The 14814-nt window shown below is 56.1% G+C and overlaps 1 protein-coding gene across 3 annotated transcripts in view; it reads left to right on the forward strand.

The window, feature by feature from the left end:
* Positions 1-9616: 9616 nt before the first annotated feature.
* The window catches only part of TSC1 (TSC complex subunit 1), a 38166-nt gene continuing 32968 nt past the window's right edge, over positions 9617-14814 (forward strand). For 2 of the 3 annotated variants that reach the window (XM_079791378.1, XM_079791376.1), the window contains exon 1: positions 9617-9893. The gene's annotated coding sequence lies outside the window, so the exon portion shown is untranslated. The remainder of the gene's footprint in view (positions 9894-14814) is intronic. The other variant, XM_079791377.1, reaches the window with a different exon arrangement.

Raw genomic sequence — 14814 nt, forward strand, 5'->3', positions numbered from 1 at the left:
CCCCAGCAGGAGTGAAGGGACAGTCAGGTGTGGTGGGGAGGGTCAGCCAGAGCCGCAGCCACTCAGGCCCACGCTGGGGTCCCAGGGCCTGCGCGTGCCGCCCTCTGCTGGCCGGGGAGGGTGGGGTCCCTGGGCCTGCAGCGTGGCCGGGTCACCAGGGGCAGAGCCCGGATGGGCACTGAGCCCCATTCCCCATCACCACTGCCCCCACCCCACCCCTCCTCCTCGGACCCCCAGCGGCTTGGGGTGACTGATTGATCTCAGCAGATTTGCATAAGACAAGGACTCACAGGGCGCACTGTTAGCCTGGTTTGCATACTCTTCCCGGCCCAGGGATTGTGTTTCCCTCAAAAGGAAAACAAGTTTGGTGACAGGAGCCCCGACTCACACCCCAAGGCCAGGTCCCGCAGGGAGCAGCCAGGTGTCTGCGCTGAGGTCTCTGCAGGCTGTGACGCCACCTGCACGTCACCCGGGCTGTGACGCCACCTGCACGACGCCACCTGCACGTCACCCGGGCTGTGACGCCATCTGCACGTCACCCGGCCTGTGACGCCACCCAGCTCACCCCCGGCCCTGCAGCTCTCTTCTTGCCGGAGAGACATTAGTGGCAGCATCTGGAATATTCCTTGGACGTGCACATCGCCAACAGTCAAAATGGTTTGAAATTATGCAGAAAACTAAAAGTAATTAAAGGACATTGACACATTGCAGACGGATCACGAGAATTCTCGCTTCACGTTACACAGTGTTTTACAAAGTCTCATACTTTAAAAAGATATTAGCTTGTAAGAACATGTAATAAATAACTTCAAAATGCAATGGGTATTTAATGTTAAAGTGTGCCTTTAACATGTACGTAAAACTTTTTTGTACTCGTTCAATAGAAACTTACCTGGCCACTGGGTAAAGCTAGCAATAAACTACTGGTCCGCAATGTGCTGAGAAAAATTCTCCCTTAAAGCTTGACACGTCCCGTTCCTTCCCATTCTCACTTCATTCCTTCATTCCACACACACATAGGCACACACACGCATGCGCACACACCCATCCCATTCTCACTTCATTCCTTCATTCCACACACACACAGGCGCACACACGCATGCGCACACTCACACATGCACAGACATACACACCCATCCCATTGTCACTTCATTCCTTCATTCCACACACACACAGGCACACACACGCTTGTGCACACACACACATGTGCACAGACATACACACCCATCCCATTGTCACTTCATTCCACAGACACACACACACATGCACACATAGATGCGCACACAGACACGTGCACACACACAAGCACACAAACACACATGCACACACAGAGACACACGTGTGCACATGCGCCCGTTGCTGGCTGTGGGAACCCTGGGTTGTCTCCATCGAATGTGCTTTTACTTCGGTGCCGCCCAAACCCCTTAGGGCCTCCACGAGCGCATTCCATGGTCTCACAGCTCTCCGTGGTTTACCTTACCGACCGCTTTCTCCAGCTGGGGCAGGACTGGGGGTACTTTCTAGTGCAAAGCTGCCACGTGGGGCAAATGCAGTCCAGCTGCCCCTCCCCACCCCCCCCAGTAACCCGCTCAGGGGCTCCCTTCCTAGCCAGGACCCCGCCTGGAAGGGAAGAGAGGCCTTCGCTGGAGCAGCGCCCAGGCCTCCAGCCCCAACAGTGTCCCGGGGAGGCCCCTGCAGGGAGACCACCGCCCCTGGGAGACAGCCCTGGAGGGCACGTGCATGAATCCAGTCTGTCCTAAGGGCTGGTCACTGCAGCCTCCCTGTGCCCGTTCTTCGTTCGTTCGTTCAGTTGCTGTTGGCGCCTGTCATACACCAGGTTCCTGCTTCTCCCTCTTGCCTCCTCCCTTCCCCGCCTTAGCTCTGGCTGCCGTAACAAAACACCACAGGCTGTCGAAGTAAGCAACATTTACTCCTCACGGAGGCTGGAAGTCCAAGGCCAAGGCGCCCGCAGGTCCAGCTTCTGGCAAGGACGAGCTTCCTGGTTGCCGACAGCCACCTTGTCGCTGAGCCCTCTTGCCCGTGGCAGGGTGAGCTGCTGTCTCTCTTTCTCTACTTATAAGGACACTAATCCCATCACCAGGGCCCCACCCTCTTGAGCTCATCTAACCCTAATTACCTCCCAAGGCCCCACCTCCAAACACCATCACACTGGGGGTAGGGCTTCAACCCAGGAATGGGGGGGCAGGGGAGGCACAAACATTCAGTCCCTAACACTCCCTTAACGAGTACATGTTTTGTTTTAATATATTTGATTGATTTTTTACAGAGAGGGAGAGGGATAGCCAGAAACATTGATGAGAGAGAAACATCGATCAGCTGCCTTCTGCACACCGCCCACTGGGGATGTGCCCGCAACCAAGGTACATGCCCTTGACAGGAATTGAACCTGGGACCCTTCAGTCTGCAGGCTGACGCTCTATCCACTGAGCCAAACCAGTCAGGGCACGAGTACATGTTTACAACATGTTTATTACATGTTTATTGAGTGCCTACTAGGTACCAGATGCCGGGGTTTCAAACAAGAACCAGACAGAAGCCCCGTGAGCTCCTTGCTGGTCTAGCAGGTGGGGCAGAGTCCCCTGACATATACAGTTGGGGGTGGCACTGCTGTGATGTAACCACGGCCTGCAAAGGAGCATGGGAGGTGGGGAAATGGACCCAGACCCGGAGAGCTGGGGAAGGAAGCGGCATCGGAGCTGATGCAGGCGGAGACCGTTGGGAGACGTAGGGGAGACAAACACCAGGTGCAAAGAGCTGGAGGCAGCCAAGGTCAGTGAGGGGGGACGGAGGAGACTGGAGGAGATTGGAGGAAGGATGGGACATTTGAGAGAGGAGCCTAAAAAAGAAGGAGAAGCCGGGTCAGGAAGTTCGTGTCCTGTTTTCAAACCTGCAGTGACTCCCCTTTGCCCAACAGGACACAAATCTCAGCCTCGCAGATGAGTGCTCCGTGTTTTTCTCGGTCCGAGCTCTTCCCAAGGACCGGGCTCCCTCATGCGAGTTGCAGAAACCCGATTCGACAGGTTTAATAACAGCAAAACAATTAGTTCACGTTACCGGAAAGGGTCAGCTTCAGGCATGGTTGGATCCAGGTGCTCCAATGATATCGCCTGGATCCCATTCCTCTGTGCCTCGGGGCATTTGCATGTGCTGTCTCCTCTGCCTGGATGGCCAGCTCCCAGACCTTCCCACGGGACATGGGCCTCTCATTGGCCAGGGCTGGCCGACCCTGCTGCCAAAATCCCACTAAGAGACAAAGAGGTGGAGGAAGGGATGAGTTCTGGAGGAGAGAGCAGTCCCTCCACAGAATGAGGCCAGAACGGTGTTTGGGGCCACAGCTTCCGCCTTCCTCCTTCCGACTGTCTTCTCACTCTCACTGTCGCCTGAACCTGCTGTGTTCTTGCCGGGGAACCAATCCCAACTCCTGCCTCTGTCTTTCCTGTCCAGAATGTTCTTTCTCTCCAGTCCCCTCGTTCACAGTCCAGTCCAGCTCTCAACTCCCCCAGAAGGCCTTCCCAGACTCCCCACAACCCCTGGGGTCGTCTGTGGTCTGAACGATTCGGCCCTCCCGGACAACCCTTGGATTCTTGTCTCTGTCCATTATGGACACTCAGCTGCTTGTCAAGGAGCCCAGCAGCTGTCTAAGGGGATGGCTCATGGATCATCCTCTCTCAGCAGGCACAGACACAGGCACAGGCAGTAGGCACAGGCACAGGCAACAGGCACAGGCACAGGCAGCAGGTACAGGCACAGGCAGCAGGCACAGGCACAGGTACAGACACAGGCAGCAGGCACAGACACAGGTACAGGCACAGGCAGCAGGCACAGGCACAGGTACAGGCACAGGCAGCAGGCAGCAGGCACAGGCAGCAGACACAGGTACAGGCACAGGCAGCAGGCACAGGCAGCAGGCACAGGCAGCAGGCACAGGCACAGGCAGCAGGCACAGGGAGCAGGCACAGGTACAGGCACAGGTACAGGCAGCAGGCACAGGCAGCAGGCACAGGCACAGGCAGCAGGCACAGGCAGCAGGCACAGGCACAGGCAGCAGGCACAGGCAGCAGGCACAGGGAGCAGGCACAGGTACAGGCAGCAGGCACAGGCAGCAGGTACAGGCACAGGCAGCAGGCACAGGCAGCAGGTACAGGCACAGGCAGCAGGCACAGGCAGCAGGCACAGGCAGCAGGCACAGGCAGCAGGCACAGGTACAGGCAGCAGGCAGCAGGCACAGGTACAGGCACAGGCACAGGCACAGGCAGCAGGCACAGGTACAGGCACAGGCACAGGCAGCAGGCAGCAGGCACAGGTACAGGCACAGGCACAGGTACAGGCACAGGCAGCAGGCACAGGCAGCAGGCACAGGCACAGGCAGCAGGCACAGGTACAGGCACAGGCACAGGCAGCAGGCACAGGTACAGGCACAGGCAGCAGGTACAGGCACAGGCAGCAGGCACAGGCAGCAGGCACAGGCACAGGCAGCAGGCACAGGTACAGGTACAGGCACAGGCAGCAGGCACAGGCACAGGCACAGGCAGCAGGCACAGGGAGCAGGCACAGGTACAGGCACAGGCACAGGCACAGGTACAGGCACAGGCAGCAGGCACAGGGAGCAGGCACAGGTACAGGCACAGGCACAGGCACAGGCAGCAGGCACAGGTACAGGCACAGGCACAGGCACAGGCAGCAGGCAGCAGGCACAGGCACAGGTACAGGCAGCAGGCACAGGTACAGGCACAGGCACAGGCAGCAGGCACAGGTACAGGCACAGGCACAGGCACAGGCACAGGCAGCAGGCACAGGCAGCAGGCACAGGGAGCAGGCACAGGTACAGGCACAGGCACAGGCACAGGCACAGGTACAGGCACAGGTACAGGCAGCAGGCACAGGCAGCAGGCACAGATAGCAGGCACAGGTACAGGCACAGGCACAGGCACAGGTACAGGCACAGGCAGCAGGCACAGGGAGCAGGCACAGGTACAGGCACAGGCACAGGCACAGGCAGCAGGCACAGGTACAGGCACAGGCACAGGCACAGGCAGCAGGCAGCAGGCACAGGCACAGGTACAGGCAGCAGGCACAGGTACAGGCACAGGCACAGGCAGCAGGCACAGGCACAGGCACAGGCAGCAGGCACAGGCAGCAGGCACAGGGAGCAGGCACAGGTACAGGCACAGGCACAGGCACAGGTACAGGCACAGGCAGCAGGTACAGGCAGCAGGCACAGGCAGCAGGCACAGGCACAGGCACAGGCTGGCCTGCGGGAACCCTGACCAGGCTGAACAAATGGGACCCACTGCACCAAGGGCCAGCAGTGAGCAGTGTGGGAGCCCCCACCCTCGGGGGCCACATCTCAGGTGAGCACAGGTGGGTCCGGAAGCCCTGTGGGAGACGGGGCGGGGGGGGCGGAGGACTATGCTGCGCTGGGGGTGGCAGGGTCCTGCACCAGCCGGCACTTTTCCGGCCGTGGCTTCAAAGGGCCACAGAAGGAGTGGAACAAGCAGGAGCTGAGCACAGCTGCCCAGGAACGCAAGGATCCAAGGGTGGCTCTTGCCTTGTGGGTGAGGGTGAGGGGGGCGAGCCCAGGGCACCCTGGGGCCATCCTCCTCTACCTGCCTCTGCCCTGCTGTGTGTGACTCAGTCCTTCGGGGCGATTGCGAGCTCTTTCCGAGCCCAGGACCAGCTGAGGTGCAGGGGCCCTGCTTGCAATCGCTGCCTGGCGCTGGGGGATGGCACTGTCCTGCCGGCTCACCGCCGAGGACGCAGTTCACTGTGCCGCCACGAGGTGGCGCTCTGGCCTGCTTTTCCTCTGGCAACTGAAAACTCTAACAATTGTTATGTATATCTATGCAGTATGTATGTATGCATGTATCTATCATTTATCATCTACCTAGTGTACCTAATTACTGCTTAAATTACAAACGTGATACATGATCAGAGGAGAAGACAATAAAAGAATGTGTACCTCTGTCCTGTTATTCTTTCCCGTCCTCCCTTATTCTCTCTCCCTCGCCCCTCCCTCCGACTGCCTTCCCCATCTCCCTCTCCTATGCATGTGTGCATATAATGTTGAGTTCAAACAAATCTTTATTATTAAAAAATAATCTTTATTGACCTTCGCTGTTGAGTCCCAACAGTCAGGCAGCATCTCCCCAGGGTGAGCAACCCTCCTGTCCTCCGGCCTCCAGGAGGGGACCGGCACGTCCTGGTGGAAGGCCGTGGACGCGTCCCCGTCACCATGTGTCTGGTTGGCCTCACGGGGAGGGGGGGGGCGGGTATGAAAGGAAGAAAGGGACTTAGAGAGATCAGGTGGGGAGCCGGGGGGGCGCGCGTGGGAAGGGCCCGCATCCCGCCCTGCGTTCCCGCTCATGCCTCCCAGCGACCCGCAGGGACCCTGTCCAGGTCAGGAAGCCCCTCTGCACCTCCACCCACAGCGACCCCTCAGCCGGGTCCTCTGCGGAGTCTCCAGCAGGACGCCCGTGAGGACGGAGCGGCAGGGTGACGCGGCTGGGTGCATCACCTGAGGTTCCGGAGGGAAACGGGCCCAGAGAGCCGTGCGAGGGCCCGCGGCTCCGGAGAAGCAGGGCCTGCACGGGGCCGGCCTGTCCGGAAAGCCCTGCACACGGGGCCGTGCTCAGTGCCTCCGATGCGGGCATCCCCAAAGCTGTCTGAAACACAGACGCCCGTGGCCACTGACAGCGGTGACCGCTACCTGCCCAGTCACGGGGCGGGTGGAAGCGCCTCTCCGGGGTCGGGCCACCAGCTGTGTGACCTGGCGCAGGTCACTAACCTCCCGAGACTCCACTGTCCCGTCTGTAAAATGGGGGTAAGGATGTGCCTCCCTTGGGGTCGTTGTAGGTAGCAAAGGAGGGAATACTTGCAAAAACGTTTCATAGATGCACAAATACTTAGAATTTAACAACCTTTATATTTATATATTTTTTGTTAATCCTCGCCCGAGGATCCTTTTTTCCATGGCTTTTCAGAGTGGAAAGGAGGGAGGGAGGCGGGGAGAGACAGAGATAGAGGAGAGAGAGAGAGAGAGAGAGAGAGAGAGAGAGAGAGAGAGAGAGAGAGAGAAAGAAACATCGCTGTGAGAGAGACACACTGACTGTCTCCCGTGTGAGCCCTGACCGAGGCGGGGATGGAACCTGCAACCCAGGTACGTGCCCTTGACCGGGAATTGAACCCTCGACCCTTCGGTGCAAGGGCCGATGCTCTAACCCCTGGACGCACCGGCCAGGGCAATGCTAAAACCCTTTAAAGGTGTGAGTTCCTGTCTCAGCAGCAGCAGGCACCAGCATTCGGCAGAGCTCTGCTCTGTCTCTCTCATCACAAGGTCAAGAGCAGCCTTCGCTGCTGGGGAGGAAGGAAAAGCCAGGTGGGCTGAGGCCTCCCCGTGGCGGGCAGAGTGTCAGGGAAACACCGGATGGACGCGGGGCTCCCGCGGCTGAGCTCCCGCCGGCCCCGCACCCGCGCGCTCTGGATGCTCCCGGGAAGCCCAGTGGGTGGGGAGGAAGGAGGACCAGCTCCGGGACCAGGAGCCCGGGGCCAGCTGGGGTGGGGGCTTCCCCAGACTTCTCTTCCAGTCCCAGGGGAGCATTTTGCCACTTGGGGAAACCGAGGACCAACTTCCAGGTGCGGCTGGCACCGGGACCGAGCCCACAGTGACAGGGGGGCGACCTGCCCGGTCCGCCGGGGCACGGACTCCCCCCTCACGCTGCAGTCCCTCCCCAGAGCCACGCCTGGACGCCGCAGGTCCCTCCGCGGGCTCTCACCGCCTCGTGGCCAGAACCTCAGAGTTTCTGCCCGTGCGTGTTCCAATTATTTTTTGATCTTCAAATATTTCAAGTTTTCATTTTGAAAACTTGAAAGAAAAAATGCAAGTGAAACGTCTAACACCCACCCACCCAGCTGCCATCTATATTCAACAATAGTTAGCGTTCGCCAGTACACGTTATCTCTCTGCGTGCACGTATTTTGTACATAGAAATGTTTTGTTTTGATAAAATGTTTTGAAAGTATCATGCAGACATCCTGACACTCCACCCATACATACTTGAGCCTATGTCTCCTAAAAATAAGGATATTTCTTACATAATCACCTACCTAAGGAAAGCGTCAATAATTCCCTAATATGGTTGAATATCTAGTTTATAGGAACACTTTTGCAATTCCCTCCCATTTTCTTCTTTTAGAACCCGGATCCTGCCGAGTTCGAGCACTGCACCTGCTCCTTCCTGCAGTGCAGCGAGGCGGTTTGGTCACTTGGTTAAAGCGGTGACAGCCAGCTCGCTTCATCGTCAAGGTGAGTGAAGCAGCAATCTGGGGCCCGCCCTGTGTGGCTCCTGGTTGAGCTTGGACGGGGGAACCAGGAGGTCACCCACATGCCTGGGTTGTGGCTCCATGCCCAGTAGAGGGCGTGCAGGAGGCAGCCCATTAATGTTTCTCTCTCATCCATGTCTCTCTCTATCCCTCTCCCTTCCTCTCTCTCTAAAATCAATAAAAACAAACCAACAAACAAAAACCCCAGCCAGACGCGCAGTCCTTCGAAAAGCCTTCCAGACACGCGGTGAGAGGGCAGCACCCCCTCCGCCTCCACTGCCCGGTGTCAGTCACAGGCTTACACCTGCCTCCCCCTGCCTCCCCCTGCCGGCCTGGCCAGCACTGACTGTCTGCACAGGACACTGCTCAGCGCCCTCCTGCTTCACCTGCCGCACCTGTCCCTTCCCCCCCGGGAGACGGAGGCTCAGAAGACTTCCCTCTCCCAGGGACACGGGCCGGGAAGTGGCAGGCAGGGGCGGAGTGGCAGGGTTCTCATTGTCAAGTCGCCTGCTCTGGGGAGCTCTTTAAAAAAAAATCAGTTGAGATTTTTGCTTCCCCACAATGGTCGTCAATTTGCCTCAAACTCACAAAATTTTTCTTTAAAAAAAAGAAAAGAAAGCCTCCTGCTCGGATTAGGGTGGTTTCCATAGACCAGGTCTGAGGGTTAGCAACCTGAGGGCAGTCTCCGAGGTGGGCTTTTTATTTTTTAATGTATTTTTGTTGATTTCAGAGAGGAAGGGAGAGGGAGAGAGAGAAACATCAATGATGACAGAGAATCATCAATCGGCTGCCTCCTGCACGCCCCACACTGGGGATGGAGCCCGCAACCCGGGCCTGGGCCCTGACCAGGAATCCAACCGTGACCTCCTGGCGCACAGGTCCACGCTCACCCACCGCAGCTGGGCCACAGTGGCCTTTTGCAGGCGTTCCGCAAAGGCACGGCTCCTCCAAGGCGGCCCGACTGACCCTTCACCCCCGCGGGCCCCAGTGGCTCTGGGGACACAGGATCGCAGCTCCGGGGCCCGGCACCGGCCGGCCGGCCAGCCAGACGCCCAGGAAGGCAGAAGGCGCCCAGCCCCACCCAGCCCCGCCAACTTGTTTACGCCTCTGGCACAGCCCCGCCCGCGCGGCCGCCGGGCCACGTGACCCGCGCCCCGCCCCTCGCTCTCTCGCGCGGCTCCGCCCACCGCGCCGGCCCTTCTTTTTGCCTCCTTCGGAGTCACAAGATCGCTCAGCGACCTCCTTTCGGGATCCTTCCGCCAGGCCCCGCCCCCTCCCCACCTCATCAAGTCCCGTCGGTTCTTCCTCCCCCCGGTTGGCATCCTCAGGAATGAGCAGGACGGCCTCCTCCGTCCAGCGTGGCTGCCGACCGCGATCACCGGTCGCTGGGTTCGAGGGGGAGGCGAGGCCCCGCGGGGGACTCTTTTTCGTGGCGGAAGCTGTCGCCGGCCGTGGACTCTTCACGACGGGGGAGGTGCTGTACGTCCAAGATGGCGGCGCCCTGTAGGCTGGAGGGACTGTGAGGTAAACAGCTGAGGGGGAGGAGACGGTGGGTGAGTATGGGGGTGTCTCCCCCTCCTTCTCACGGGACCTTCTCGGGGCTGCCCGGGCACCATGACCCCAGTCGGGGAGGCCCTGGGGGGCGGGGGCCAGGGGCTTTCTTGCTGTGGAGGGGACTCCGGGAGGGGGATTTGGGCAGCTTTTCCCTCTCTCTCATTATGCGCTGTCGCCCGTGGGGCCCGGCTGGGCTGGCGGGTCCCTGGGGAGGGGAGGCGGGCCAGGCCGGCACCTCGCCCCTCGCCGGCGGCCAGGGGCACGGACGGATGCACGGCCGGGCCGCGGCGCCCAGGGCCGGGGGGAGGTGAGCCCCCTCGCCAGCCCCGCACCGGGTGGGGGTGACAGGCCCCCGGGGGGTGCAGAGGGCGGGGGGGGGGGGAGACCCTCGGGCGGCAGGGCGGCGGGGCCGGTCCCCGGGCGTGAGGAGAGGGTCCGGGGTGGGGGCCGAATGAATGGAGGCTGCCTGCGGGCACCGAGGGCTCGCCTGCCTCGGGGTCCCCGCGGAGCCCGGCGGGACGGGGAGGGCCGGGCTCCGGGGGTGCTCCTGGGTGGCCCGTGACGGGGAAACAGTTACCTCCGGGCGGCAGAGGTGATGCCTGCGAGACAGCTATTTGCAGAGCCGCTCCTAGGCGCTCACCCATTCATTCGAGGAACTGGAGGGTGAAGGGCTGGCAGCGGAGAGCTGGAGCGGGAGAGCGCTTCCTTTGTGTCCCGGGAGAGTTCGCCCGCCGCGTTTGGGATGGGGCGGGGGGGGGGGGGTGGAGGGGAGCCTGTGCCTTGGCGGGGGGGGGGGGGGGTGCGGTCCTCCCAGTACAGCAGCTCCGGGTCCGGGAGTTCTCCCTGTGCAAGTGCTCTGCCCTCCTCCCTCGCCACAAAGGGAGGAGGCAGCCGCTGTTAGCATCCCCATCTCTCAGATGGAGAGACTGAGGCCCAGAGCGGTTAGGGCCGCCTGCCTAAGGTCACCTCTGGGAGTGTCCGAGCCGGGGCCGGAACCGGGGTCTGTCTCACTGACTGCAGGACGGTGGACCCATCATCATTGATCCTCCCCCGACTCGCTCAGGGAGCTGTTATTGACCTAAGCTGGCCTGTCATTCTCATGAAGTGATCAGCATGAATCAGTGACCAGGGTTCCTGCCCAGGTGCCCGTGTGTGTGTGTGTGTGTGTGTGTGTGTGTGTGTGTGTAGTTTTGAGGGGGTGTGCAATGGCTTACATCCCTGGCTTTGGTTTGGGATGGCAGTGTGGTGCATGCAGACATGTTGGTCTGGGTGGGGAAGTATTTGATATTTTTTATAAAAACTGATGAGTTTACTGCAGAAAGAAGTCCTGCTTAAAACCCTCACTGGATTTTTTTTTTTAATAGAAAGCATAGAAATAGCACTGAGCTTCACGTAGAGTGTGCTGTAAACAGTACTAAGATAGAATAATACTCTTTGGAGATGCTTGGGTTTATAATTTTGGGATGAGCTTGGACTCATCTGAATGCCAACATGTTGGCAGAGGGGAGCGGTAAATTTCAAGAAGGGCTACTAAACCGGATCTTCTGGGAGGCCTGGGTTTACTGAGCCACCAGCTGCGGTTCTCAAGGTGAACATTCCCGAGGAAACCTGGAGTATGCAAATGTGAAGACCGACTTAGGGCTGTGCAGGGGGGTGCACCTTTAACAGCCTCGCATCAGGGAAAGGGGCTCCTCAGAAGCAGGGAAACATTCTTTGCTATTGCCCCGGGAGCCGCGGGATCTCTTACCCGCCTGGGGAACTGAACGGGGGTTATAGAAGAGGCACGTGGAGAACAGCCTCCTACCCAAGTTAATATCTCATCCAAAACACTCTTACGTCCCAGGCCTGGAAGGGCGGTGATGTAAGCTTGCTTCGCCCGTGCATTTCCTGGTGTCGTAGCAACTTGGTCTGTTCCCAAAGTCCTGGTTAGGTCTCCAGGTGGCTACAAGCCGCCTCACTTGTGTGTGTGCAGTTGGAGTAGCTCAGGTCCTTTGACTCAGTTGCATTCTTCCTCACTGGGGTAGGAGCAAAGCCTCCTGCTCCTGCTGCTGCTCCTCCTGCTCCTGCTCCTGCTCCTGCTCCCAGGTGTAATGTGATCCCTTCTGCAAATGCCTGGTTTCATTTGTGCGATGAAACCTGACAGTCTTTACTAGGACAAATGCATATATACCTACCTGTCTGTGTGATGTTTCCAGAATAATACAGTTGCTGGAAATGAGCTCTAACAGTGTTCATCAGAACCTCCACCCCACACGTCAGTCCCCACCGCTCTTAGACCTCATGCTCGGTCTGTGGGACGCCCTGGGGGCGTTTTCTGGGAGAAGTCAAGTCGTAGGTGGTGCTGATGTGCCCGGAGGTTGTGGACCAGTGCCCTAGAGTTCCAATGTGGCTCTTTTTTTTCAAGTGATAACTGACTGCAGAGGCATTTTTAAAGTAGCTTCTAACCTCGTGTGTGCAGTGGGATGAGCTTTGGGCTCTGATTACAGCGGACTTGATCTTACAGCTCTGCCTTTCACAGTTCGTTAGGTACAGGTACGCTCTCTCCGGGTCCCAGGGCCACAGTGGACTCACAGGAGCTTCTCCTGGAATTCATTGGACATTCTTGGATGCACTGTGTCAATCGTTGCAAGCTTTCCAAAAGTCACACAGCTTTCAACTTGGAACAAGTCACTTACGTCCCCTGAGCCTCAGTTTCCGCATTTGTGAAATAAGAGTTGGACTGTAAGTTAGAGTGTTCCTAAGTCCAACTTTCTGTGATTTAAGGTCTTCCCCGGCCTTCAGTTAAACATTCTGACCTAGTTGATTAGATCAAAGTGCTCATGGCTTGATAAGATCTCAGCAGATTGGTGACTTTTAGCCTGACCTGTTGACTGGTGACCTATTTATCTTTTCCTTTATGTCACATTGTTTTTAAAAGGTAATTTCCTCATATTATAAATCTCTCTTTGAGAGGTTAGTGTTTGTCATTTCAGTAGCTGCAATCATGAAAGAAAGGATACTCCGCCTTCAAACCTGTAGCTTTTTGCTTTAAATATATACATATATACATATATATGCATATATATATATGGCTAGTATATACTCAAACGTTGAGTTTTTCCCCGTCAGTGTTTAATATAATGTAGTTTGTATGAAATACTCATTTTTCGCCTATTTTTAGTTGGTCTGAAAGAGGTCTACCGTCAGCAATTTTCTGATTTATTTTTTAAGCCTGTAGTTATTAGAAATTAGTAACTTAATGTTTAATGTCTTTTTTGTGAGGAGAATAAAAAATCATATATACTAGTGTGTGTGTGTATATATATATATATATATATATATATATATATTCATTCTCAGGATCTTGCTAATTTTTTCTTGTGCCTTCTCTTGTGCATTGCTAACGTTTGTTCTATACAGGGAAAAGTAGCAAGTGGTAACAATATTTTGAAAGATGGAGTGAGTTCAGATTGTCATCTAATGAGTAAAGTGCCTTAAAAACCAAGGTTTGGTAAAAAACAACGCGTGGCAGTTCCTGGCCTAGAACTCGTAGGTCTCTGTGTAAAGATAATGGCAGTGAAGACCATGAAGTATTTGAGTAACGAGGGACAAGTGTGCCCTTCTGTTGGTGATGGAAGTCACAGTGGGGAGTGATAAGGAAGAACAAATGCAGTGACTGAGCGTCTGCAGTCACTCAGACCTGGCTGCTTGGCGTGGCTCACAGCACAGTAACAAACGCGAAATGTATCCATTTTAAGTTACAAGGTGGTTTTATCAATGTTTTACATACAAGTTGTTGAATGCATAGATGCTGAGCTAACTTAGGTCTCCAGCAATACAATATTGTTGTAATAAAGTTTATATTTATTGAGTGCTTATGAGCCAAACATTGTGCTAAGCATTTTACAGGTAAGATCCTAGAACTCTCCTCACAGCCTTAGGAGACGAGACGAGACGAGACCGGGAGATGAAGGAGCTGAGGCCTAAAGTCACACTAAGCTGCTGAGCTGAGATTTGAACCCTCTTGGTTGACTCCAGGGGCCCAAAATTTAATATTTCACGTTGTTAAACTGCCTGAACCGCTAATCTCACAAACTAACTCATATGTCAGTGATTCTTAATCTTTTTTTTTGTGGGGAAAGGGGGTTCAGTTCCCCTCTAAAATCCAGGGGAATTGTGGACCAAATACCCCTTTCCCCGCACCAAGAACATTTGTAGAGAGATGAAGTATTGGGTATGGCTTCAGGAACTTCATAGGCCCAGCTTGGAGCTCAGCCGGCCATCCTAGATAGATTACTGCTCTTAAAGTGGACTCGGGCTTTACTTAGAACAATATTTTTTTAACTAGTAGGTAGAAGAGGCCCCAGTCTTTTAAAGATGGGCCTACATACTGCTTGCATTACAAATCATTTTGTCAAACTTTTATATTGAAAGATTCTTTACACCTCACTGGAAATGCACCTTTGGGTGCCACATTAAAAATCAGAAGTGGAGAACTCAGGTCTGTAACTTGCTAAATGCTAGTCAGGCCCGGCGTTCAGTCTGTGCTGGTACCTTTAGCGCCGAGTAGAATTCCTTTGGGTTTTTTCCCCAAGGTTTATGCACTATTTTTTTCCTTTGAACCTCAAAGTATATATAAAAATATATATATTTAATGTTTCTCGCCTTCATCCTTCTTCTTTTCCCTGGACCACTGGTTCTCAACCTTTACTGGGCATCAGAATCACCCGGAAGACCCCACTCCCCAAGTTTCTGGTTTGGAGATCTGGGGCAAGGCCCCGGAATTTGCATTTCTCACAGGTCCCAGGTGATGCTGGTGTGAGGACCACCTTTGAGAACCACAGGCCTGGACTTTCAAACCCCACCTGTCTATTCCTGGGTATTTCTGTTTCAGTCCTCTGAGTCTGAAACCTACAGAAATCTCACATTTCTTTTTAGGGG

Source organism: Cnephaeus nilssonii (assembly GCF_951640355.1).
Source record: "Cnephaeus nilssonii genome assembly, chromosome: 14".
In the NCBI taxonomy this organism is placed as follows: domain Eukaryota; kingdom Metazoa; phylum Chordata; class Mammalia; order Chiroptera; family Vespertilionidae; genus Cnephaeus; species Cnephaeus nilssonii.